The sequence below is a fragment of the Bos indicus x Bos taurus genome, chromosome 16 (genome assembly GCF_003369695.1).
Source record: "Bos indicus x Bos taurus breed Angus x Brahman F1 hybrid chromosome 16, Bos_hybrid_MaternalHap_v2.0, whole genome shotgun sequence".
NCBI classification, from domain to species: domain Eukaryota; kingdom Metazoa; phylum Chordata; class Mammalia; order Artiodactyla; family Bovidae; genus Bos; species Bos indicus x Bos taurus.
The window spans coordinates 30,853,061-30,879,163 of NC_040091.1; the positions used below are offsets into that span (position 1 = coordinate 30,853,061).

The 26,103-nt window shown below is 43.2% G+C and overlaps 1 protein-coding gene and 1 long non-coding RNA gene across 4 annotated transcripts in view; one reads left to right on the plus strand and one right to left on the minus strand.

Moving 5' to 3' along the window:
- The window catches only part of SMYD3 (SET and MYND domain containing 3), a 739,173-nt gene that overhangs the window by 680,940 nt on the left and 32,130 nt on the right, over nt 1-26,103 (plus strand). The gene's annotated exons all lie outside the window — the stretch shown is intronic.
- Nucleotides 1-26,103, minus strand: part of LOC113906478 — a 112,962-nt gene that overhangs the window by 21,474 nt on the left and 65,385 nt on the right. The window lies entirely within an intron of this gene.

A 26,103-nucleotide genomic window follows, 5' to 3' on the forward strand; every position in this document is an offset into this window, starting at 1 on the left:
AGCTGGCTATCTGGCTTCAATGCACAGAGCATAAATCAAGGGAGGCAAAGCTTTCTTCTGCCCAGGCAGCAGGGAGAACAGAAACCCGCTGAAATTGGCTTCCGCTGGGGAAATGGACAGTGCCCACAGCAGCCTGCTTGCCTAGGTTCACCTCCGCTGAGACCAAAACCAGCTCTGGTGGCAAATTGGGCATACCAGCCACCTAGACAGGTCCCTATATCTTGAGTCTTGGTGGAGACGAGAGTGAGAGAGAGCTCACCATCTATAATGAAGACACAGTACAGTTTACTCCAAATGCTTATAAATAATAAACTGTCAAGGATAGAGAGGAGCTTCTGCTGCCACCAGTTCCCAGATCCTTCTCACCAAGGAACTGCCCCTGAGCAACGTGGCCCTGGGGAGAGCTGTGTGCTGGGCTGGCTCGGATCCTCACTTCAGCATCCCCGCTTGTTCTTCAGTCCAGACTGCCCATCTCGCTTCCTAAGCGCTGCGGGCTCACAGTCTTTACTTGGGCATTCCAATGCCATCCTCCTTTGTCCCTAACCTGAGTATCTCATGTCTGTGGGCGCAGCTGCCACCCCAAGGAAGTCAAGAGCATATACCCAAGACAGGATACATCCAAGTGTTGATGGAAGGGTTAAGGTCTATTGCTTCCTTCTCTTGAACCACAGGGCTCAGGAGGAAAGGGCCTGTGCTTCCTTGTACATTGGGACCCACATGGCTGGGATGGGACGGCTCAACCCAGCTCCTAGGTCCCTGAGAGAGGGACAGGCAAATCCCACCCAAACCTCGTGCAGTACTGTATGTTGATGCAGGTTGGATACAGAGGGTTGGAGAAAAGTGCGGATAATTCTGAACATTTGCCTAGCAGATGAAATTGTAATCCAGCTACTGAAAGTGAAAGCAAAGTCGCTCAGTCCTGTCCGACTCTTTGCGACCCCGTGGACTGTAGCCCACCAGGCTCCTCCGTCCATAGGATTCTCCAGGCAAGAATACTGGAGTGGGTTGCCATTTCCTTCTCCAGGGGAATCTTCCCAACCCAGGGATCGAACCCAGGTCTTCCACATTGCAGGCAGATGCTTTAACGTCTAAGCCACCAGGGAAGCCCCCAGTCCAGCTACTAAATGATCTCTAATACCGAGGTGATGAACCGGGTAGCACTGAGCAGCAGCAGCCAGTACAGAGCGCTAAGGTTGGAGGCCTCATGAAAAATTGTATTTTGACTTTTTTTTTTGCTTTTTATTATTTTAAAAAATTTTATTGGAGTATAGTTGCTTTACAATGTGTTAGTTTCTGCTATACAGCAACATGAATCAGCTATACATATATATACATCCCTGTTTTTTGGATTTCCTTCCCATTTAGGTCACCACAGAGCACTGAGTAGAATTCCCTATGCTATACAATAGGTTCTCCTTAGTTACCTATTTGATACATAGTTGTATATATGCCAGTCCCAATCTTCCAGGTATCTGCCTGTTTGTTCTCCAGCCTGACTTAAAAAAAACACAGCCACATTTGTTTTCATATAAAAAGTCCTGTGCTGAGGGGGGGGGGATGGCACCCCCAAAAAGGCTGAGGCATTCCACAGTCTAGATGGAAACACACACACACACACGGCAAACACCTCAAGAACCTTGGGGCACCTAGGAGCCAACATGTGCTTGGCCTCCATTCACCCCCTGCACCAGCGCTCAGGAGGCCTGCTCTCTTCCCAGCTGGCTCTCTGATAAAGTGAAAGTGGTGAAGAGCTAAGCTTGTATCCTCTTGAATTCTTCTGATTTCCATTTTTGCTGGAGACTTTCCTAATGGTGTTATTTTCTACCCTTTTTCCTTTAGAAATAATGTTTTTGAAACATCGTGGAAACAGGTGGGAGAGGAGCCGGTGTGCACATAAGTGCTTTGGGGTGGGGTCCACAGGCCTACAGGAGTGCCTAGCTCCTAGAAACAAAGAAACAAGTATGACATCTTTGGATCTGATTTTCGTAAAGAAACACCCCAGCGCAGAGCCTTTATCTGTTTAATGTACCAGAACTCAACTGCAGGAAACTGGTTTCTCTATTAGCATATTACCAAATGTGCAGTGCAGCTGCCTGGGAACGGCCAGTTTATTATTGCTGGGGGCCGTCCTGGGTTATGATCTGGAAGAATTTGAATCACCCTGTACTTTTTTTTTTTTTCCTGCTCTCATTTTGATTTTGGCAGTGGAAGAAGAAGAGAATACTCCCAAGAGATTCAATTATTTCCTTTCAAAATTCTCTTGGAATCATAATGACTATTAGAAATTGAAGGCACCCATATCTCATGCTAGTCAGCCTAACTGGTAATTAAAGTGCAATTAAATTTTTCACGGTGTGGATTGTGACTATTTTTTTTCCAAGGAAATTACAAACTCTAAGCCCTTGAGAGTTACAGGATTAATCTATAGGCATTTAATAATTCAGCTTTGATCAGATGCAGTCATGGATGGGTCTCTGAAAAGGAAGGGGAATAGTAAAGTATTGTTTTGTTATTAATGGTGCATTTTAATTTTATTTGGTTTCTCAGAGGCCAAAAAATAAGTAACCAGTCCAGGAACGAAAGGCCATTTTCAAATTGGCTGTTACTGCTCTCACTAACGTGTGCCAGTAATGACATCTCACTGCCAGCCTCGCTTCCCTCACATAGCTTTGCACAATTTAGGGTCCATTCCTGACTTGTCACCAGTGGACAAGGAATTAACATTTGGCCAGAAGTTGGGAGACTTAATTGGCTGACCCTGTCTGGCCTTAGCCAAATGTTTTTTCCTCCTTTCATTCCCTTCATCGCTTTTTCTCTTTGTTGGTAGAAATGTCTTTGCATGGCAGAGCTATGCTAATAAGTGATTTCTTGAATTTGGATCTGAGGTCAGTGTTCTCACACAGACCTGGTCAGCTCCCCAGTCTCTGACAGCCGGCCGGGCCCGAGGTGGAGCTGAACACACCAGGAGCAGAGCTCCCACCTGCCCGCAGCCCGGCCTCAACGCTAGGGGGCGCTGGAGTGCTGGTTGGGAGGGGACTCAACGTGAGTGGCAGCTGGAGCTCAACCTACTTGTGATTTGTAGGCAAGGCCCACCTTCGTGCCCTGACCTCAATCAGATTCATTTTTAATTTAGGGGAAGACATGGCTTTTTTAAAAAAAATATACATTTTGAAAATTCATCTTAAGAAATACTTATATCCTGTCCTAAATTGGCAGGATGTAAGTTTATGAGTAAATTAGTGCAGTGTAACATAGCAGCTAAGAGTTTAGATAGGAGTCAAATAAGGCTGTGCTGCAACTCCATTGCCTTGAGGTCTCTTACTTTAGATATGGGTTTCTTAGTGTATCTGAGCCTCACTTTTCCCATCTCTAAAGTGGGTGTATTGATAGAACCTGCCTCGTAGGATTGTAATAAGGATTAAAGGATATAAATCTTAGCAAATGCCTGGCACAAAATAAGTACTCAACAAATACTAGCTGCTAATGTTTTAATTATTGATCTATAGTATGGGACATTGGCATTTTTTTGGGGGTGCATTTTAATTCTGCATCCTTACTTTGAAGTACTTTTAGAATACTTTCTAACACCTCTCCAGACTAGAATTCTTCTCCTCTTCCTTTTATCCTTCCTATGAATATCAAAGGGGCTGAACCACCGGAAAGACTGTCTTACTTATCAGCATATTCCCAGCAGCTAACGTGTTCCAGTGCACACAGTAGGCCCTCAATATGTAATAGATGACCACAGAGATGGAAGGAATGGCCAAAACCAACTAGATGATGGAGCAGGAAAGAAAAGAACCACTCTGGTCTCTTTATCCTTCTGTCTCAAGTCATACGCTGCATACAGAAGCTTTAGTGAGGGACTCGGGAGTATAAATTATGTTAAACTCCTAGCTGCAGATTCTTCAAGTAATGTGCGTGAACCTGGATTCTGAAGGCATATTTGTCAGGTGAGACAGCAGCTACTGAATCTCATATTAGCTCCTGGGATAATGGCACAATGCATCATCAGTTGGAATTGGGAACAGACCACAATTTTCACTTGGTTGTCTGGAGGCATGGATGGGGTGAATACTGATTTTCAAATGGTGACTAATAGATGGTAAAAAGGAAAATATTTTTTTTTGGTTCCAACTTATCCTTTGCCCACGCCACACATTTGGCAGTAAATTAAAATCTATCTTTTATTTGCCTGAAACAATAAATTATCAGAGCAGAATGTGGGCAGGAAGACTTAGGACACAAATGAGCAGATGGCTATTATTTTCTGTATTACATATTCACAAATGTTTAACCAGTTCAGAAAAGAGACAAAATTGACTTGGAATTATTAGTACTAATAGAATTATTAGTATTATTCTAATATTTTATTATTAGCATAATATGGGAATATTCTAATAGTTTTAATCTAATAATTTGGTCATTTTAATCAAATTTTAGCTGTTGGCTTGTGCAGATTACACAGTCTACCTAAACTTGAGCTGCTTGCCTATGAATGAAGGCATAACAAACTTGCTTCTGTCTTATATTCTGAAGACTTAATCGTGAAATAGCCTGACTTTCAGCTCTGCATTAGACACTATAACACACTAGCAGAACCTGTGGATATGAGAAGTTTCTCTTTCATTTCTCCTGTTTTGACAGGAAATATATTCTTTTTTCTTTTACTCAGAATCTCGCATAAACAATTTATCTCTGCAGTTTTCAGCTACCTGGGCCTTGACCCCATGGATTTGTAAATCAGACTGGAAGCCTAAGGTTTTTGGAATGTTTGATAAGAAACGGATTCTGCCTCTTTGTGATTCAGCATTTTAAGTCAGTCTGGTCTAGCGTCATAAGCTTTTGTGTATATCATAATTATTATTTGTGTGTAAGTGTGAGTATGTTTTCTAGTGGGAAGACTCATGGAACTGAAAAGTCCAGGGGTATCTAGCTTTAGTCATAGCTGGATCCAGGGCTCAAAGAATACAACACTGTTTCTCTCCAGCTGTTTCCCCTTGTGTTGGCTTCATAATCAGGTACATCAAATTTGTTTAAATGTGTCATTTTTCTATTGATATTTCTTAATTCTAGAAATAGTGAATTTGTTCTTTCCCTTGAAACTTCACCTGATTCCAGTATTCCAGAAGGCCCCTCCAAAACTGTCCTTCAGTTTTATAAAAACCGTTTAGCCTCTGTGTGTCCTGGCTTTGTGTTTGGATTGTCATTTATCTTCTTTCTGTTGTACTGCACTCAGAGGCAGATCTGTAGAACTCTACTTTCCCTATCTATCAGGGATCTTGTGTAGCTTTAACCATATGGAACTATTGATAGCCAATCATTTCTGATCTATGAAATTGGCAGGTTCATACAGTTCAATCTAAAATATCAGGTTTGCAGTGGTAAATGTTTTATAGCAGCAGCAGCAGGAAACTTGCATAAATCGCTATTTTTTGGTTGTTGTTGTTGACGATTTGTTACTGGCACCTCTCCTGGCCTCAGTGTGATGTATAAACAGCTGGAGGCAAATGACAGAGTGCTTGAGCATATGGCAAGTCATTCATAACTGAGCCCCGTGCCCAAGATGACCATCTTTCATGTCACAGTTGGAGGTTCTGGCATACCGTTCCAGAATTTCACCATTAATTTAGGTTCTGTGAGTCAGATAATGAGAAAAGATAGGAGACATTTTTAGAAACTGCAGCACCTCACTGCCAGTCCTGTGAGTCTTGAAACATTCGTGCTTTTTAACTCACTTCTGCCTTTGTTGGTGGGGTGAGGAGAGTGTCCATAAATCCCCAAAAGACCAATCTACCTATGTGCTAAGACCATTAACAGAGAATAGAATTTCAGAGCTGGAGAGGACTCTAAAGACAATCTAGCCACTCACTCTACAGATGAGAATGTCGAATCTCAGTGAGTTAAGATATGCGCCCAGACTCAGAACTAGGGCAAGGCTTATGGCTCTGGCTTCCTGGCCCTGTCTTTTTCCTCTTATTCTATCATTTCCAGGAGCAATGCTGGCCTTCCAGAGTGAGGAGTCAAGTTCATTCCCCTCCCCCTTCATAGCTTGACTTGTTTTTAATTGTGAAATTTTAGGTCACAGACAGACACATGAGGGAACATTAGAAACTGGAACCACCTTAAATGCCAGAAATCTTCAAAGCCCAGAGACAGGCCCTAGGCTACAGCCTGCAGCCACTGACCTGGGGTATCCAAAGCATGGGCAAATTCCATCTCTAATACTGCAGTCCTTCTGCTTTGGGAGGCATAAGATTTTTTTTTTTTAATCTTAAAAACAACTAATCATCTTCCAAGAGATTAAATTAGTTTTGATCTTACTATAGTAGCTATTTTTATAATTTATAATGAAGAAGAAAGAGTCATCTCATGATTTGAGAAGGGGAGGGGTTAACATTTGACTCTTCACTCTAGGACTCACGTATAGTCCCTACAGCAGCCTTATAGCAGCCTACTGCGCTGGTGGCCATGAAAACTCCATCTTAGGAACACTGTCGGGTCAGATTTCTCCCATTCTGTGAGTTTTCAGTAATTTTTTGCGTATATGCAGGTGTACTCTGAAAGTAACTCAAATTATTTTCAATAAATCAAATGATTATAAAATAAAACACAGTGGAATATGTTCACAGCAGTGTTTATAACATTCCTGAATTCAGGTCCCTGGGAATCACTGGACTGAATTGTACAACAGACAGCCTTCCTTTAATGGACTGGTGTAGCAAAGACTTAATCAAGACTCTGTAAATGACATTATCTTTTGGAAGAACATGATTTGATGACATTATTCCAAGTTCGCTTTTTGATGTTCTGTTTTTGTTTGTTTGCCACTCACTCGTTTTCTTGTGCCACTGTATTTGTGTGGCTCCTTCCCCGAAGTCATTTTTTTCTTTTTGAAAAGTAAATGCAGGATTCCCCTTTTATTTTGATAAGTTTCAGCCTTTCAAACTTGAGACTTTCAAAAAAATCCTGATTCCACTCCTCTGCATAAGGAGGAGGATAACTAGCCTTATTGGCTCACTTGATGTACTTTTAGCTCGTTAATTCTTCACAGTAACCCTCTGAGATCAGAAGCGTTATCCCCATTTTATAGATGAAGAAATGGAGAGTCCAGTGGATTAAGTAACATGGCCAAGATTATAGAGCTATTATCCCTTCCTCTGGACTTGTAGCAGCTGCAGGTTTCATAAACATGTCTTAAATATCTTTATCCATATCATGGCTACAGACATTGACTAAATCCAGGCCGGGGATGGCCTATTTCCAGTGCCCTCCAGGCTGGAGGGAGATGTTAATCAACATCCTCTGGGAATAGTTTTTCAGCCACTTAGTGATCTACCTTGTCACATCTGATACTCTGTTTATTGACATTATTATTTGTTTTTGAAAATGCTTTTACGTATAAAAGCATCAAACACATCTTTTAAAGTTTAGCTATTTTAAACACTTGTGATTGGTTCTGGTATAATATGTAGCACACCCAGACAAAAAATAAACTTATTTAAGATCGAATTCTCTAAGTGGGGCTGTTTATTTGGTTTGTCCACCAGACACTTGACTTTAAAAGCCAAATTGGACTCAGTGCATTCTGGCACCCCAACATCATAATATCTAGAGGGCTTCGTCAACTCAGGATTTTATGTGATGAACAAAGAAGCTGTTGAGAATCACTAAGTCCCATGCTCTGTAATGAGAACTACATAAAATTCATAGTTATGTGCAACTAACCACAAATGGGCCCCGCTCTGACAGTTTCTGTTTCTTCCCCATCAGAATGGTAGTGCTAATCTTCAGCCATGGTGTCCAAGGAAAGAGTGTCTTTCATCAGCCACACCGCACCCTTTTTCCAGGTCCTGGGCACCTGCCCCTGAGCACCTCTCAGTCTCCTGTAGGTGATGCTGGGTTGGCTACTGCTTATTTTAGGATCCTTATTATTAATTGCAAAAAAAAAAAAAAGTCCTAGTCTTTCCTTATGCTTTTATATAAAATGTAGTCTTTAAGAAAAGATTTTCATCCATTGTTATCCATTTGTTGTTGTTCAGTCGCTCAGTTGTGTCAGACTCTTTGCAACCCCATGGACTGCAACACATTAGGCTTCCTTATCCTTCACTATCTCCCAGAGTTTGCTCAAACTCATGCCCATTGAGTCAATGATGCCATCCAACCATCTCATCCTCTGTTGCCCCCTTCTCTTCCTGCCCTCAATCTTTCCCAGCATCAAGGTCTTTTCCAGTGAATCCACTCTTCCCATCAGGTGGCCAAAGTACTGGCGCTTCAGCTTAAGCATCAGCCCTCCCAATGAGTATTCAGGGTTGATTTCCTTTAGGACTGATTGGTTTGATCTCCATGCAGTCCAAGGGTCTCTTAAGAGTCTTATTCAGCATCACAGTTTGAAGGCCTCAGTTCTTCAGCGCTCAGCCTTTTTTACTGTCCAGTTCTGACATCAGTACACAACTACTGAAAAAACCATAGCTTTGGTTACACGGACCTTTGTTAGCAAAGTAACGTCTCTGCTTTTTAATATGCTGTCTAGATAGGTCATAGCTTTTCTTCCAAGGAGCAGGCCTCTTTTAATTTTATGGTTGCAGTCATAGTCCACAGTGATTTTGGAGCCCAAGAAAATAACATCTGTCACTGTTTCCATTCTTTCCCCATCTATTTGCCATGAAGTGTGGGACCAATTGCCATGATCTTCATTTTTTGAATGTTGAGTTTTACGCTAGCTTTTTCACTCTCCTCTTTCAGCTTCATCAAGACTCTGTAGTTCCTCTTCTCTTTCTGCCATTAGGATGGTGTCATCTGCATATCTGAGGTTATTGATATTTCTCCCAGCAATCCTAATTCCAGCGTGTGATTCATCCAGCCCCGCATTTTGCATGATGTATCCTGCACAGAAGTTAAATAAGCAGGGTGACAATATACAGCCTTGATGTACTCCTTTCCCAACTTTGAACCAGTCTGTTGCTCCATATTTGGTTCTAATAGGTTTCTTTTTTTTCAGCCAGTATCAGGGCTTCCCAGGTGGCGACAGTGGTAAAGAAACCGTCTGCCAGTGCAGGAGATGTAAGAGACGCAGGTTTGACGCCAGGGTCAGAAACAGTCTCTGGAGAAAGAAATGACAACCCACTCCAGTATTCTTGCCTGGAGAATTTTGGACAGAGAAGCCTAGCGGGCTACAATCCATAGGGTTGCAAAGAGTTGGACATGACTGAAGTGACCTAGTGTGCCCTGCAACAGCTCCCTCGCTGCTTGTTTACACAGGCACGCTAGGGCTCTCTGTCGCACCATTCTCCGCCATTCATTCATCAACTTCTTAAAAATTTAACTATTTATTATCTCCCACTTACCAAGCACTATTAGATACAATATTTTTTTAAAAAGCATATAGGAATCCTGCCACCAGGCAGCTCATACCCTGGTGTGAGAGGCATACCTTAATGTGAGTGCTTAGTCGTATCCAACTCTTTGCAAACCCATGGACTTGTAGCCCATGAGGCTCCTCTGTCCATGGACTTTTCCAGGCAAGAATACTGGAGTGGGTTGTCACTTCCTCCTCCAGGGGACCTTCCTAACCTAGGGACTGAACCAGCATCTCCTGCATTGGCAGGCAGGTTCTTTAGCACCACACCACCTGGGAAGTCCCGTACCTTCATGACAGGATTCTAAAAATACAGCATGTCGTTAAGCACTGTGTTAGAGCTATGAAGGGAAGATACACTGTTGTGAGAGCTTAAGATGGAAGGACCTGGCATGGTCTGGGGTGAAGAGGAGTGGCATTAGAAAGAGAACACTTCTCTCAGAGAGTGATATGAACTAGCGAGGGGCTGAGCCAGTCTCAGAGAAAAGCTGGCACACAGGTCCTGAGGCAGGAGGGATGTGACAGACTCAAGAATTTGCACAAAGGCTAGTGTGCTTGGGGGCGAGGAGGATGTGAAGGATCTGGCAGGATGAATGGCCCTGAAGGAGGCTGGCGAAATGGGCACATGCCTCAGGCTGGCTGCTTTGCTACCTTGGTCGTGGTTTCAAGTTTCTGTTATTAAATGCAGAGGCCCCCACAGGGTGTCTGGAGGTGATGCCAGCTGCTCGCGCAGTTGGTGTGAATTCCTGAGCTGCAACCTGCGGTGGGCAGTTGGGCAGGCACAGCCCGTGGCTGGGGTTGCCAGGAGAATCCTCTCCTGGCTCAGCAACCCATGAGCAGACAGCACAGAGAACCTACTCCAGGGCAGGATGGAACCTCCTCTGTCAGCGCTGCCGCGGGCATGCAGGAAGAGTGATGTGCCTGCGCAGTTCACCCCCGTGATTAACGTTATTTACGCTTTCCAACCAAGCCTGAAATGCTCATTTGCATAAACTCACTCATCATTTAGTCTGCTTCAGAGCAACTAAATCTACCTCTCGTCATAAATACCCCAGACTCCATGCACTCATGCCCCAAAAGTTGTCGTTTCACCGGAAAGGAGAGGAGAGGGACTTCTGGAGTGGAAGGTAGGTGCCTCCCCGACTATGACCACACTACCCGGTGGTTCTGGGGGATGAACTGCTTGCAGATCCCTCACAGAAACTAGTTTTGGGGTCCTGAACAGGTTGGGTCTGGGTGTAAGAAGCAGAATATGTAGAACCTGGCATTTGGATGAGGCAGGACGTGGTGGACGTTCCTGCGGAGCGGTAGCTGGCCCCGCCCTGTGCACCATGAGCTCCTTGCTGCTGCACTCCTGGGCGTCTGTGTGGTTGGATGCTCCCCTCGACCGGTCGCACTGCACCTGACCTGCAGGGGGCGCTTTCGCATGCAGCCCTGCTTCCGGAAGGCCTCTGGTTAAGAGGAGAGGCAGGGCCTCTGGCCTGGAAGGGCTGCGGCGTTTCCACAGAGTACGGAGTTTAGGGAGTGGGAGGGGCATGGGCACAAGGGTTGTGGAAAAGTCACAAGGATGTTTGTCCTCAGGGAGAGACTGTGGAAGCAGAGGGAGCGAAAGAACAACAGGGCTGAGGGGCTGATGATGCGTTCTTGGGGGGAAGTGAAAGACAGAAGTGGGAGAAGAAAATAGGGAGCAAAGGCAGGATGGTGATCTGAAGAGACTCGAACAGCGAGGGTGAGGAGAGCAGCTTGGAGTACTAATCCAGAGCCAGAAAGGCAGGAGATACAGGGAGCACAGCCATGGTAGAGCTAAGGATGCCTGCCCCCGGCTCTTGTTCAGCCTCATACGGGACAAGCCCCGCCTGGAGAAAACAGGGAGCCTAAGACCCTTGATACTTGTCCCTCGCTTGCTTGCTCTGGAGTAGACAGGCTGAGAAGCTGGTGACACTTCAGCATGGAGAAGGCACAAGGTGTGCGCGCGTGCATGGGTGTGCGCAAGCGCTAAATAGACAGGGCTCCTCATTCATTAGTCTTCTCAGACTGTAGTTCTCTGCAGGTGGGGCCCCTCTGGCTTGCACTGGAAACTGCATCCTCTGTGCGGGCCTGAGGGACTGAAGCCAAGCCTGGCACCACCTCTACTCAGGGACATAAAGGCCTGGGCCAGGCAGTGGGGTAGGGCGGCTGGGGCTGCCATGCTCAAGGGCAACAACTGGGTGTGAGAAATCTCACATGTGACTTCCTGGAATTTGAAGTAGCCAGTAATAGCTAAGAATTGTATATATTTTTAAAGATAGGATAATTTCCAAAAAGTTTTAAAGATTGTTTCTATTTTCTGGACTGTGATTCATTCACATAGGGTAACACTGGACATTTATGCCTAATCTTTAATCTGTCTCCTGTGCCCCAAGCTGCTCATGTCACCTACTGAGCATCCTTGAATTCATATCGTGAGAAGTCTTACAGCTTTTGAAAATGGAATTCCCTAGAATACACTGGTAGTAATGCGCATCAACAATCTCTGGGTCCAGCTTTCTTTTGGAAACCAGAAGCAAATGAGGAGACACACCTTGACATGGTTTTGAAAAGCTGCCAGTAGTGGGCATTTGCAGTAGACCTGAAATCTCTTCAGAGTTGCCCATTTCCTGTACTGACATTAGCAGCTTTCCTTCAAGTGAAGGAAGGCCCTGTTTAAAAGAAAACATACACCAGATCCCCTCATATTCTGTGTCCAGCAATCTGGTACTTAAATAGAGAGTTCCTTGTACTGACTATTTTGAAAACTTTCACTCATGCTAACAAAGAAGCAATTTCCTCCATCATCTGGCTCCTGAGTGTACTAGCCAGTATAGATATGTCTCCTTTCAGATTCATCATGATTTCTTAGGGGCTTTGCACTTTCATCATGGCCTTTCTTTTTTTTTTTTTTTTTTTTGCTTTTTGAATTTTTTTCTTTGTTTGCATTTTCTTTATTATTTTTTTAATTTTATTTTTAAACTTTACATAATTGTATTAGTTTTGCCAAATATCAAAATGAATCCACCACAGGTATACATGTGTTCCCCATCTGAACCCTCCTCCCTCCTCCCTCCCCATACCATCCCTCTGGGTCGTCCCAGTGCACTAGCCCCAAGCATCCAGTATCATGCATCAAACCTGGACTGGCATCTCGTTTCATACATGATATTTTACATGTTTCAATGCCATTCTCCCAAATCTTCCCACCCTCTCCCTCTCCCACAGAGTCCATAAGACTGTTCTATACATCAGTGTCTCTTTTGCTGTCTTGTACACAGGGTTATTGTTACCATCTTTCTAAATTCCATATATATGCGTTAGTATACTGTATTGGTGTTTTTCCTTCTGGCTTACTTCACTCTGTATAATAGGCTCCAGTTTCATCCACCTCATTAGAACTAATTCAAATGTATTCTTTTTAATGGCTGAGTAATACTCCATTGTGTATATGTACCACAGCTTTCTTATCCATTCATCTGCTGATGGACATCTAGGTTGCTTCCATGTCCTGGCTATTATAAACAGCGCTGCAATGAACAACTAATCTCAAAAATATACAAGCAACTCCTACAGCTCAACTCCAGAAAAATAAATGACCCAATCAAAAAATGGGCCAAAGAACTAAATAGACATTTCTCCAAAGAAGACATACAGATGGCTAACAAACACATGAAAAGATGCTCAACATCACTCATTATCAGAGAAATGCAAATCAAAACCACTATGAGGTACCATTTCACATGGCCTTTCATTTTTGACAGACTAATCAGAACAGTGATGCCTTCCATAGAGAGAGAGACAGAAAGGAGAAAGAAACACTGAGACTCCTCACTTTACCAGCTATTTGCTGCCTGACTGGAATTGAAAGACTAGGGCAGTGATCAAGTTGTAGTAAAAGAGCTGCCTGTTACTCTCTGCATACATCCCACCCTCTCCTTCCTCCCCCACCTCCATAAATCTGTTCTCTATGTCTGTGTCTCTGTTGCTGCCCTGAAAATAATTTCATCAGCACCAGTGGGAATTTGCTGTATGACTCGGGAAACTCGAACTGGGACTCTGTAACAAACTAGATGGTTAGAATGGGGAGGGAGGCAGGAGGGAGGTTCAAGAGGGAGGGGACATATGTAAACCTACGGCTGATTCATGTTGATGTTTGGCAGAAACCAACACAATTCTGTAAATCAATTATCCTTCAATTAAAAAAAAAAAAAACATGAAAAGATGCTCAACATCGCTCATCATTAGAGAAACACAAATCAAAACCACAATGAGCTATCACCTCACACTGGTCAGAATGACCATCACCAAAAAGTCTACAAACAATAAATGCTGGAGAGGGTGTGGAGAAAAGGGAACCCTCTTGCGCTGTTGGTGGGAATGTAAATTGATACAGCCACTATGGAAGACTGTGGAGATTCCTTAAAAAACTAGGAATAAAATCACTGTATGACCCAGCAATCCCAGTCCTAGGCATATACCCTGAGGAAACCAAACCTGAAAAAGACACACGTGTCCCATTGTTCATTGCAGCACTATTTACAATAGCTAGAACATGGACGCAACCTAGATGTCCATTGACAGATGAGTGGATAAAGAAATTGTGGTACATACACACAATGGAATATTACTCAGCCATAAAATGGAATGCATTTGAGTCTGTTCTGATGAGGTGGATGAACCTAGAATCTATTATACAGTGTGAAATGAGTCAGAAAGAGAAAGATAAATATCGTATTCTAACGCACATATACAGAATCTAGAAAAATGGTACTGAAGAATTTATTTACAGGGCAGCAGTGGAGAAACAGACATAGAGAATAGACTTATGGGCTTGGGGAGAGGGGAGGAGGGGGTGAGATGTATGGAAAGAGTAACATGGAAACTTATACTACCATATGTAGAATAGATAGCCAACGGGAATTTGCTGTATGGGCTCAGGAATCTCAAACAGGGGCTCTGTAACAACCTAGAGGGGTGGGATGTGGAGGGAGATGAGAGGGAGTTTCAAAAGGGAGGAGTTATATGTATACCTATGGCTGATTCATGTTGAGGTTTGACAGAAAACAAAATTCTGTAAAGCAGTTATCCTTCAATAAAAAATAAATTTAGAAAAAAGAGCTGCCTGAACATGCAGTGACTACACTGCGTTTCCTTCCAAATTCAAATCAAAATATACAAGAGTTTTGTGCACATCAAATCCCATTGATTTGGCCTCATGGGTTTTGAATGTATGGTAGTTTAGAGAAGACTTGGGCTGATCTTCACATTTCCAGTATCTATAGAAGAAAAAAAAATGTTTTCTAAAAAGCAAATGATGAATATGTAGGAAATTATAGGGGACGTACTCATTAATACTGCCTTTAAGCATGCTATCCCAAATAAACACTGCTAATCATGGACAATTCCTCACTATTTATTAAAGCAGGCCCTGGCAGAGTCTCTATCTGGCAAGATTCTAGTAGCCAACACTCTGTTATTGTACACACTTATATAAAACAAAAAATCAATCTGTCTTACTAATAGAATCCAACATTTAAAATTTTTATTAAATAAGTTGTTTAATCAGCCCAATTAGTCCTAATAAACTTATTATATATTCTTTTTAGAAAATGTTGAAACAACAGAATCTTTGCTTATCATGTTGTTGTTGTTCAGTGCCTCAGTCATGTCTAATTCTTTGTGAACCCATGGACTGCAGCAAACCAGGCTTCCCTGTCCTTCAGTATCTCCCGGGAGTTTGCTCCAACTCATGTCCATTGAGTCAATGATGCATCCAACCATCTCATCCTCTGTCACCCCCTTTTCCTCCTGCCCTCAATCTTTCCCAGCATCAGGGTCTTTTCCAGTGAGTCGGCTATCTGCATCAGGTGGTCAACTATTGGAGCTTCAGTATCAGTCCTTCCAGTGAATATTCAGGGTTGATTTCCTTTTGGGATTGACTGGTTTGATCATCATGCTATTCAAGGGACTGTCAAGAGTCTTCACCAGCATCACAATTCAAAAGCATCAATTCTTAGGCGCTCAGCCTTCTTTATGGCCCAATTCTCACATCTATACATGATTACTGGAAAAACCATAGCTTTGACTAGATGGGACCTTGGTTGGCAAAGTGATATCTCTGCTTTTTAATTCACTGTCTAGGTTTCCTATAGCTTTTCTTCCAAGGAGCAAGCGTCTTTTAATTTCATGTCTGCAGTCACCATCTGCAGTGATTTTGGAGCCCAAGAAAATAAAGTCTGTCACTGTTTCCATTGTTTCCCCACCTATTTGCCATGAAATGATGGGACGGATTCTATGATCTTCATTTTTTGAATGCTGAGTTTTAAGCCAGCTTTTCACTCTCTTTCACTTTTATCAAAAGACTCTTTAGTTCCTTTTCACTTTCTGCCATTAGGGCGGTGTTATCTGCATATCTGAGGTTATTGCTATTTCTCCGAGCAGTATTTAAACCAGCTTGTGCTTCATCCAGTCCAGCATTTTGCATGATGTACTATGCACAGAAGTTAAATAAGCAGGGTGACAATATACAGTTTTGACGTTCTCCTTTCTCAATTTTGAACCAGTTCATTGTTCCATGTCTGGTTCTAACTGCTGCTTCTTGACCTGCATACAGGTTTCTGAGGAGGCAGGTAAGGTGGTCTGCTATTCCCATCTCTTTAAGAAGTTTCCACTGTCTTACGATCCAGAAAAGGCTTTAGTGTAGTCAGTGAAGCAGAAGTAGATGTTTTTCTGGAATTCACTTGGTTTTTCCTATGATCCAACAGATGTTGGCAAATCTGGAACCAGATCATCTGGTCCCTCTGCCTTTTCTAATCCAGCTTGTACATCTGGAAGTTTGTGGTTCATGTACTGTTGAAGCCTAGCTTGAAGGATTTTGAACGTTACTTTACTAGCATGTGAAATGAGCAAAGTTATACGGCAGTTTGAATATTCTTTGGCCTTGCCCCTCTTCAGGACTGCAATGAAAGCTGACCTTTTCCAGTCCTGTGGCCACTGCTGAGTTTTCCAGATATGCAATATATTGTGCTTCTGTTCGGTCCACACCATTTCTCTCCTTTATTTTGCCTGTCTTTGCATGAAATGTTCCCTTGGTGTCTCTGATTTTCTTGAAGAGACCTCTAGTCTTTCCCATTCTTTTCCTCTGTTTCTTTGCACTGTTCACTTAAGAAGGCTTTCTTATCTCTCCTTGCTGTTCTTTGGAACTCTGCATTTAGATGGATATATCTTTCCTTTTCTCATTTGAATTTCACTTCTCTTCTTCTCTCAGCTATTTGTAAGTCCTCCTCAGACAAACATTTTGCCTTACTGCATTTGTTTTTCTTGGGGATGGTTTTGGTCACTGTCTCCTATACAGTGTTACAAACCTCCATCCACAGTTCCTCGGGCACTCTATCAGATCTAATTCCTTGAATCTATATGTCACTTCCATTGTATAATAATAAGGGATTTGATTCAGGTCATACCTGAATGGCCTAGTGGTTTTCCCTACTTTCTTCAATTTAAGCTTAAATTTTACAGTAAGGAGCTGATGATATGAGTCACAATCAACTCCAGGTCTTGTTTTTGCTGACTGTATAAAGCTTCTCCATCTTTGAGTGCAAAGAATATAAGCAATCTGATTTCAGTATTGACCATTTGGTGATGTCCATGTATAGAGTTGTCTCTTGAGTTGTTGGAAAAGGATGTTTTGCTATGACCAGTGTATCCTCCTGACAAAATTCTGTTAGCCTTTGCCTTGCTTCATTTTGTACTCCAAGTCCAAACTTGCCTGTTACTCCAGGTCGCTCTTGCTTTCCTGCTTTTGCATTCCAATCCCTTATGATGAAAAGGACATCTTTTTTGGTGTTAATTCTAGAAGATCTTGCAGGTTTTCGTAGACCTGGTCAACTTCAGCTTCTCTGGCATGAATGGTTTGGGCACAGACTTGGATTACTGTGATGTTGACTGTTTTGCCTTGAAAACAAATGGAGTCCATTCTGGGTTTTTTTGAGATTGCAACCAGGTACTGCATTTCAGAGTCTTCTGTCGACTCTGAGGGCTACTCACATTTCTTCTAAGGGATTCTTGCCCATAGTAGTAGTAGATATAATGGTCATCTGAATTAAATTCACCCATTCCATCCATTTTAGTTCACTGATTCCTAAGATATTGATGTTCACTCTCACCATTTCCTGCTTGACCACATCCGATTTATCTTGATTCATGGACTTAACACCACAGATTCCTATGCAATATTGTTCTTTACAGCAGTGGACATTATTTTCACCACCAGACACATCCACAACGATCCACATCGTTTCTGATTTGGCTCAGCGGCTTCATTCTCTCTAGAGCTGTTAGTAGTTGCCCTTTGATCTTCCCCAGTAGCACCTTCTGACCTGGGGTACTCGTCTTTCGGATCTTATGTTTTTGCCTTTTTGTACTGTTCATGGGGTTCTCACGGCAAGAATACTGTAGGAGTTTGCCATTCCCTCCTCCAATGGACCACATTTTGTCAGAACTCTCCACTCTGACTCGTCCATCTTGGGTGGCCCTGCACGGCATGGTTCACGGTGTCAAAGCTCCTTCACCACAACAAGGCTGTGATCCATAGCTTACAGCACTGTAAAAAGATTAACTGGTAGAGGTAGACCAGTTTTGCACTACAGTAGTTATGTGATTTAGGATAATTATTCAACTTCTATGAGATACAGTTTTCTCATATAGAATGGGAATATTAATGTTAAACTCATAATACTGTAAGGATTAACTGAAGTAATGCTTTTGTAGAACAGTACCCAGCGCCTAGAAGAGTGCTTGACTACTTCTCAATACTCAGTAAATATTCCAGGACTGAAGGAAGCTGCAGGGTGGGGGTGGGGGGTGAGGAAGGTAGGGGTGGAGGGGAGGGAGAGATGTAAAGCCCCTAGGCACACAGCAGTCTTTGATCCATATTTGAGAAAAAGCCAAGAACAGTGACATGAACAGAACTCCTCAGAGCAGCCTTTTGGGGAAGAAATTTACATGTGCCACTAACACAGACACATAGACTTGTTTTCAGATTAGAATGTTTTAAAAAATCTAATCAGGTGGTTGTGTGTCATTGGGCCTGACAATGAAAGCTAATCAGGAAAAATGAGAAAAGAGCTACTGATGGGAGGGGGGAGTGGCTCAGAGAAGACAGAGTCAGGCAGTGATTCTGGGGAAAAAAGCAAGAGGGGAGTGTTGGGGGAAGGGAGGAGCCTGCCTGACCTGCAGAAGCTGCTCAGTGTCACTTCTTCACTGGCTTCCAAACACATGTGACCTTCTGGGTATCAGACGCAACCTGGCTGGAGGCTAAAAAGACGAGCATTTCTGTTTAATGAATTGAATTTCTACAGGACAAATGTCCACCGATGCTCATATGAGTATGGACACGTTGTTTCCCTCCCTCCCCTCACCCTTCTTTCTCTGCATTTCTTTCCTAAGAGACAGATAAACTCATTAACTATAGAAAATGATAATCCATCTGGCTGAGCCCTGCTCCACATCCCTACTCAAGAAAAACACAGACTGTGAGCACATAAACCTTGGTTAGCGACAGAGACGCGTGTCGCAGTGCCCCACGCTGGGACTCCTGCCGTTTCCATATGCCATCTTGCAGGGTCACGGAGTCAGTGGGATAAACTGATCCCTTGCATTAACTAGTGTTGCAAGAAGCACTTTGGTGCCCAAGAGGGATCTGGAAAGGCTCTTGCTGTGCTTGCCAGACCTCTTCGCCTAGGTGAAATAAGTTGTCTTTTACCCAGCTGATTTCATTCCCTGCAAAATGCCCAAAACAGTTTCATAAAGAGGTCCCTTGGGAATGAGCCAAAAAAAGCCAGTTTGAGAAAATGACTGAAATCTTAGATGCTGGGGAGGAACTGCTTGTCTGATAGGGACATCCCTTTGTAATGACACAGCTCTCTAAAGAGAGCTGAGCTGAGTAGCTCACTGAAGCTGCCTCCTTTCTTCCTGTCTCCTGTGCATCTTTTCTTAATGACAAACACCAAATATGTGTCTAATTACAGAATGGATTCATCTGTATCACTCGTCTTTCTACTTCCTGGGCTTTTGAGGTAGCTGCAGTACTTTTTCAACTGAAAAATAAGATTTACTCAGGAATATACAGTGAATTGGGGCTTCCTAGGTGGCGCAAATGGTAAAGAACCCACCTACCAGTTGCAGGAGCTGTAAGAGCCATGGGTTCCATCCCTGGCTTGAGAAGATCCCCTGGAGGAGGGCATGGCAATCCACTCCAGTGTTCTTGCCTGGAGAATCCCGTGGTCAGGGAAGCCTGGCGGGCTACAGTCCATAGGGTCGCAAAGAGTCAGACATGACTGAAGCAACTTAGTAGGGATGCAGTACACATAGTACAGTGATTTAGGCAAAAAATTCTTCATTCCATAGTGGAAAATAATGAGGTCTGATGGTTAAACAGAACAGAGAGTCATAGAGTCTTGGATTCAAATTCAGCCCTGTTGCTAAGTTTCAATTTTTGGTTGATCCATAAAGATGCTCAAATGTTTTTCTTAAAGTTCGCTGTTTCAGTGGAAATGACTCAAGCAGTGGTGCCAGAGTATCACATTGTAAGCGCATTCACCACCCATCATGGCTTGTCTGTGGCAATTCCTGCTTCCAAAATTTGGCTGCCACTCTGTCTTTAATTGTGCTTGTGCCTCCCTCTTTTTAAAGCCTTCACATTTGTTGGGTGCTGGCTGGCCTTGTTTGTAGCTGGGTGTGAAAGGTACCATTGCTCTGGAGCCTCTGGTCCTGCCTTGTCCGAGCTTTGCTGTACTGACTATAGGCACTCCCCCTGGCTTGGACGTGACACACGAGTGGGTGGGTGAGGGCAGGCTCATGTGGCCTCATGAGCCACTGGGGTTGACTAAGCTGATACAGCAGGTACCGTAACGTGCTCTCTCTTTCTCTCTGCAAATCAATATGATCTGTGTCACCTGCATTCCATACTCAGAACATTGACTTTTCATCAGTTTTTTGAATACAAGTGTTGTCTTGTGCCCAATAACCTTTGTACTTACCGTTCCTTCTGCCCAGAATATTCATCAGTCTCATTTTGACTCATCGATCAGACCCCAACTGTTTCCTGTTCTCAGAAGGTTTTTCCTGACCTTCCAGTTTAGAGTAGGTCTCCTGATAACTGAGCTTCCCGGGTGGCTCAGACGGTAAAGCATCTATCTACAATGCTGGATACCCGGGTTCGATCCCTGGGTTGGGAAGATCCCCTGGAGAAGGAAATGGCAGCCCACTCCAGGACTATTGCCTGGAAAATCTCATGGACGGAGGAGCCTCGTAGGCTGCAGTCCATGGGGTCACAAAGAGTCGGACACGACTGAGCGACTTCACTTTTCCTGCTATTTGTTGTTGTTTAGTCGCCCAGTCGTGTCCAACTCTTTTGCGACCCCATGGACTGTAGCCTGCCAGGCTCCTCTGTCCATGGAATTCTCCAGGCAAGAATACTGGAGTGGGTTGCCATTTCCTTCTTCAGGGGATCTTCCAGACCCAGGGATCGAACCCACATCTACACCAGCAGGCGGCTTCTTGGTCACTAAGCCATCAGGGAAGCCCCTGCTACAGACCCCTACAGAAGCTTACCTGGTACTCACCAGACTTGTCAGTACTTCACCATGTCTGGCCCATCCCCAGTGATGTAAGCATCATGAAGAGAAGAACCATTATCTGCTTTATTTCCTCTTTATCTCCATGAAAAGGAAAAAGGAAAGTGAAGTCGCTCAGTCGTGTCCAACTCTTTGTGACCCCATGGACTGTAGCATACCAAGCTCCTCCATCCATGGGAGATTCCAGGCAAGGGCACTGGAGTGGGTTGCCATTTCCTTATCCAGAGGATCTTCCTGACCCAGGGATCGAACCTGAGTCTCCCACATTGCAGGCAAACGCTTTACCATCTGAGCCACCAGGGAAGCCATATCTCCATAATGCCTGGCATATAACGGGTGCTCAGTAAATAGTGAATGAATGAATAAGTAAATGAATGAATTAACAAAAGACCAATCAGATAAATGGGTTCTCCTGGTTTCTCTCTCCCAGGGTGTATGTCATATCAATGATGGGGATTTTTCTTTGATCAAGAATATGTGAGGAGTTTTTGCTTTTCAACTAGAAAGTTCAAATGCCTGAGCAGAGAAATCCATTAGCCAATTGATATAGTCCTTGTGCCAGCAACATTTTGAGAGAGGCTAAGAGAAATCAGCTATTAGTGTTGAATAAAATTGGACAATGGTGGAAGTAGGTATGATGGGAAGCTTATGAAAGTCTTTTTACTTTAGACCTTACCTGTCTGGCACCAATATTTAAGTTGTGGAAGGAAATTTCCAAAACACAGGCCACACAATTCTACTCAAATGTAAATAATATTCCATAGCCATTAAAGGATTTGGGCTCTCAATAAAAGATCCGGGGTCATTCCCTGTTTGTATTACCCTAGTCACATGTTCTCTGTCCATTGAATTCAGTGGTCAAAGGTTGACTTTGTTGAGTTCTTTCACTGGCCTAAAATTTATTTTTGTCTTGGAATCCTTCCTTGCCCATAGACTGCAAAGTTGCAAACTACTAATAATCCCAGGTCTATGCTAAATTTCATTGGATTCTGGTGCCATTCTTGCTCTCTGTTTGGTTTGGAATGCCCTCACCCGCTCTGTTCAACAACTTTCCATTTATAGCTGAATGGTAATGGTGACATTTATCTCTCAGTTTACCTCAGTTGCTCAGTCACGTCCAACTCTTTGCAACCCCATGGACTGTAGCACGCCAGGCTTCCCTAAAAGGTCACTAACCAGTGGCAGATTATCATGCCACATTGTTGTTTTTGCTCAGTTGCTCAGTCAAGTCTGACTCTTTCTGACTCCCTTTCACCATCTCCCGGAGTTTGCTCAAATTCATGTCCATTGAGTCAATGATGCCATCCAACCATCTCATCCTCTGTCGCTCCCCTCTCCTACTGCCCTCAATCTTTCCCAGCATCAGGGTCTTTTCCAATGAATCCACTCTTCTCATCGGATGGCCAAAGTACTGGAGCTTCAGTGTCAGCATCAGTCCTTCCAATGAATATTCAGGGTTGATTTCCTTTAGGATTGACTGGTTTGATCTCCTTGCTGTCCAAGGGACTCTCAAGAGTCTTCTCCGGTATGACAGTTTGAAAACATCAATTCTTCAGTGCACAGCCTTCTTTGTGGTCAACCCTTCAAATCCATACATGACTACTGGAAAAACCATAGCTTTGACTATACAGACCTTGGTCAGCAAAGTGATGTCTCTGCTTTTTAATATGCTGTCTAGGTTTGTCACAATTTTCCTTCCAAGGAGCAAGCATCTTTTAATTTCATGGCTGCAGTCACCATCCACAGTGATTTTGGAGCCCAAGAAAATAAAGTCTGTCACTGTTTCCATTTTTTCCCCATCTATTTGCCATAAAGTGATGGGACAGGATGCCATCTTAGTTTTTTGAATGTTGAGTTTTAAGCCAGGTTTTTCACCTTCCTCTTTCAACTTCATCATCAAGAGGCTCTTTAGTTCCTCTTTGCTTTTTGCTTTTAGGGTGGTGTCACCCTAATGCTACATGGCTTAGCACAAGTTAGTGGACTCTGAGCAACTTTTCTGGGTTTTACACTGTCTTTAAATTCAAGGGGCTGAGGTAGATGATCTCTGATTCCTTCTAACTCTGAACAGTTTATTATTCATTCTAACAACTGTAAGCAAAGCACATACCAAGAATATCATCTGGCCAGCCAAATGCCATGAAAGATTGGTAGAAGGAGAGGAAGGCAGATGACAGACCTCATAGTAACAAGTCTTTCAATCCAACAGTTTAGAAAGTAGAAGAAAAGGCCTAAAGGGTTCTCTCTTTCTAGTCACTGTTGTAGAGTCTGGTCAGGTGGTTTGAGGCCCTTCCCAGCATCTTACATGACCTCACAGGACAAAACAAGCTAATGGACATTTCAGTAGCAAGGCTGAGGGTGCGACCAGCACACGGCTCACCTAGGCTGTCCCATGGCTAGTGCTCAACTACCACACTTGTGAACCTCAACTCACCAGAGTTTTAAAAAAATTCCTGAGAGGTACTTGTGCCCCCAGATACTTTTCCTTCTCACTAATGAGAATGCATCACCTGGTTATATTGTTCTGAATTTTATCCATTAGAAATCCTTTGGGTTAATGAAAATTTCTTCTTCAGAATGCAAACAGCTCTCTGAAATTATCAATCATTAACAAATATAATTTAATAGGATTGAATTTTTTAACACCTTGATGAAATCAGACTATTCGAAAGGAAGATTGGGAGTTTTGATTGGGTGAAGCAGGTTCTTTCTTGGGGAAGACAGCTTATGTGAGGCACCACTGACAAGACCACTGGTGAGTCCCAACCTGAAGGGAAGAGTTTTAAAAAGGAGGAGATATGAAACGAGTGAAGACAAATGGCACTTCAAAACTTTGATGTCAGTTCTAGAGCTGGTCCAGCCCCAGCTTGATGGGCTTGATGAACTGCTTAAGGAAAAGACTGCCCCACAGGAACTTGTTGAGTCTAAAATGATGTGCATGTGTGCTAAATTGCTTCAGTCATCTCTGACTCTTTGCGACCAGATTCCTCTGTCCATGGGATTCTCCAGGCAAGAACACTGGAGTGGGTTGCCATGCCCTCCTCCAGGGGATCTTCCCAACCCAGGGACTAAGCCTGTGACTCAGTCTCCTGTATTGGCAGGCAGGTTCTTTACCACTAGTGAATCCTGGGAAGCTGCCTGTAAACAGAAGCCACATAGGTGTTCAGAGAGTTCTTTTCCTCAGCAGTATAATAAGAGTGCTTTCTAGCCAGAATAGATGTAATTTACAGAAGTGTTAAAAAATCTATTTCCAACTGTAAAAATACTGAAATATCCAGGACATAGCAAGTCAACTGTTCTTCCCTGTGATATGTGTGATCTTGAAAAATAATGAAAATGGAATAAGTCATTGTAAAGATATTGCCCTAATGAACACAGGTCTCTTTGCCAGCCTTTCTTCCTGCTAGCAAATTATATTACTCCATCAACCTGGTAGAACATCAATAATGTCTTCAGAGAATAGCTTGTAAGAGCGGAGATGCTCTATGGCAGGATTTTTTAAAACAATGTAATTTGGCATTTCTCAATTTTCTTTCATTTTGCGCAGAGAAAATGGAAGACTGTGATAAATATTTTCTACAAATGGCATCTTAAATGGGAGCACAGCTGGTAGCAACAGTATCCTGCTATTTCTTTGGATGTTGGATTCCCAGTTCTCTGTGTGAACCATGTTGGCAGATTCACTGGTTTTGCATTTTTTCAACAGTTTGTGATTTTTTTTTCCAGTTAAGTGATGAATTTGGTTTCACCTGTAGGCACCTGGTGGCAAGAGGTAATGTCAGGCTGCTGGCATGCCTGTGCTCAGTGGTATCAGATTTGTGTACTAGGGGCTATTGAAATTAACTGGAGATATTTTAGGTGTACTATGAGAGGTTAACAAAGTGCACAGAGCTAATCTAAGGCAAAACTTAGACTGAGGAGATTTAGTGAGGCAGAGATACAGACTGAAAAGAAAACAGATTCAGGAAGCAGTTGCTGGGTTCTGAACTCAGCTTCTCCATTTATTGGCTGCACAGCTTAGTGACCAGCCAATGATGTGGGCAAAAGTGTTGCTCGAACACATTGAACCTATAAGGCTTCCTTCCTTCCCTGGTGGCTCAGTGGTTAAAGCGTCTGTCTGGAATGCAGGAGACCTGGGTTCTTTCCCTGGGTCGGGAAGATCCCCTGGAGAAGAAAATGGCAACCCACTCCAGTACTCTTGCCTGGAGAATCCCATGGACGGAGGAGCCTGGTAGGCTACAGTCCATGGGGTCGCAAAGAGTCAGACACGACTGAGCGACTTCACTTTCACTTTCCACCTTCTGCCATGTGCGGGAAGGTTGCATTCAAAGTTGTAGCCAGTTCTCAACCTCCCAAGTTATCTCCAGATTTTCTTGTGGATGTCCAGTTTCTCAGGTACCCAGGTGACATGGAGAGGTTGTCTCAGTCATTCTGTGGCTCATCCAGGCAAGCAGGTTATAGCCTTCTGCTTTTCTTACTCTAAGTTCTAGCTATTTTTATTGTTGTTGTTGTTTTGAGAATAAACACTTTTCAATCTGTTCTTTGCCTTTGGTCAATTTATCATGCCCTGAAGTGATGGCTTTTGGCAATTTTGTTCAGCTTCATACTTTTTTGCAGAGGAGACTCTTGGATCCCATCATCTTTACCAAGTTTACTTGTCTAAGGTTATTTTAGAATAAAGTGCTTCAACAGTGCCTGATATGAAGCAAGGACTCTTAACTGTATTTCCTATCATCATCATTATTCTTATTAGTGACAGAGACAACTCTATAGTTACATATCTAATACATATTCATAGTCATCTGTTATAGAGTGTTTTTTTTTTTTTTTTTGCATGCGAGCCTCTCTCCAGCCTCTTATTTCTAGAAACTCCTTTACTATATAAACCAGCTGTCTGCAAACTTTCTGTAAAGGGCCAGGCAGTAAATATTTAGGCTTTGCAAGTCATACAGTCCAGTCACCTACTCAGTTCTATTGAGTTAGCCTGAAAGTAGCCATAGACAATATATAAATGAATAAGTGTGGATGTATGCCAATAAAGCAATTTACAAAAACATGCTGCAGGTGGGGTACGGCCTTCGGGCTATAGTTGGCTGACCCCTG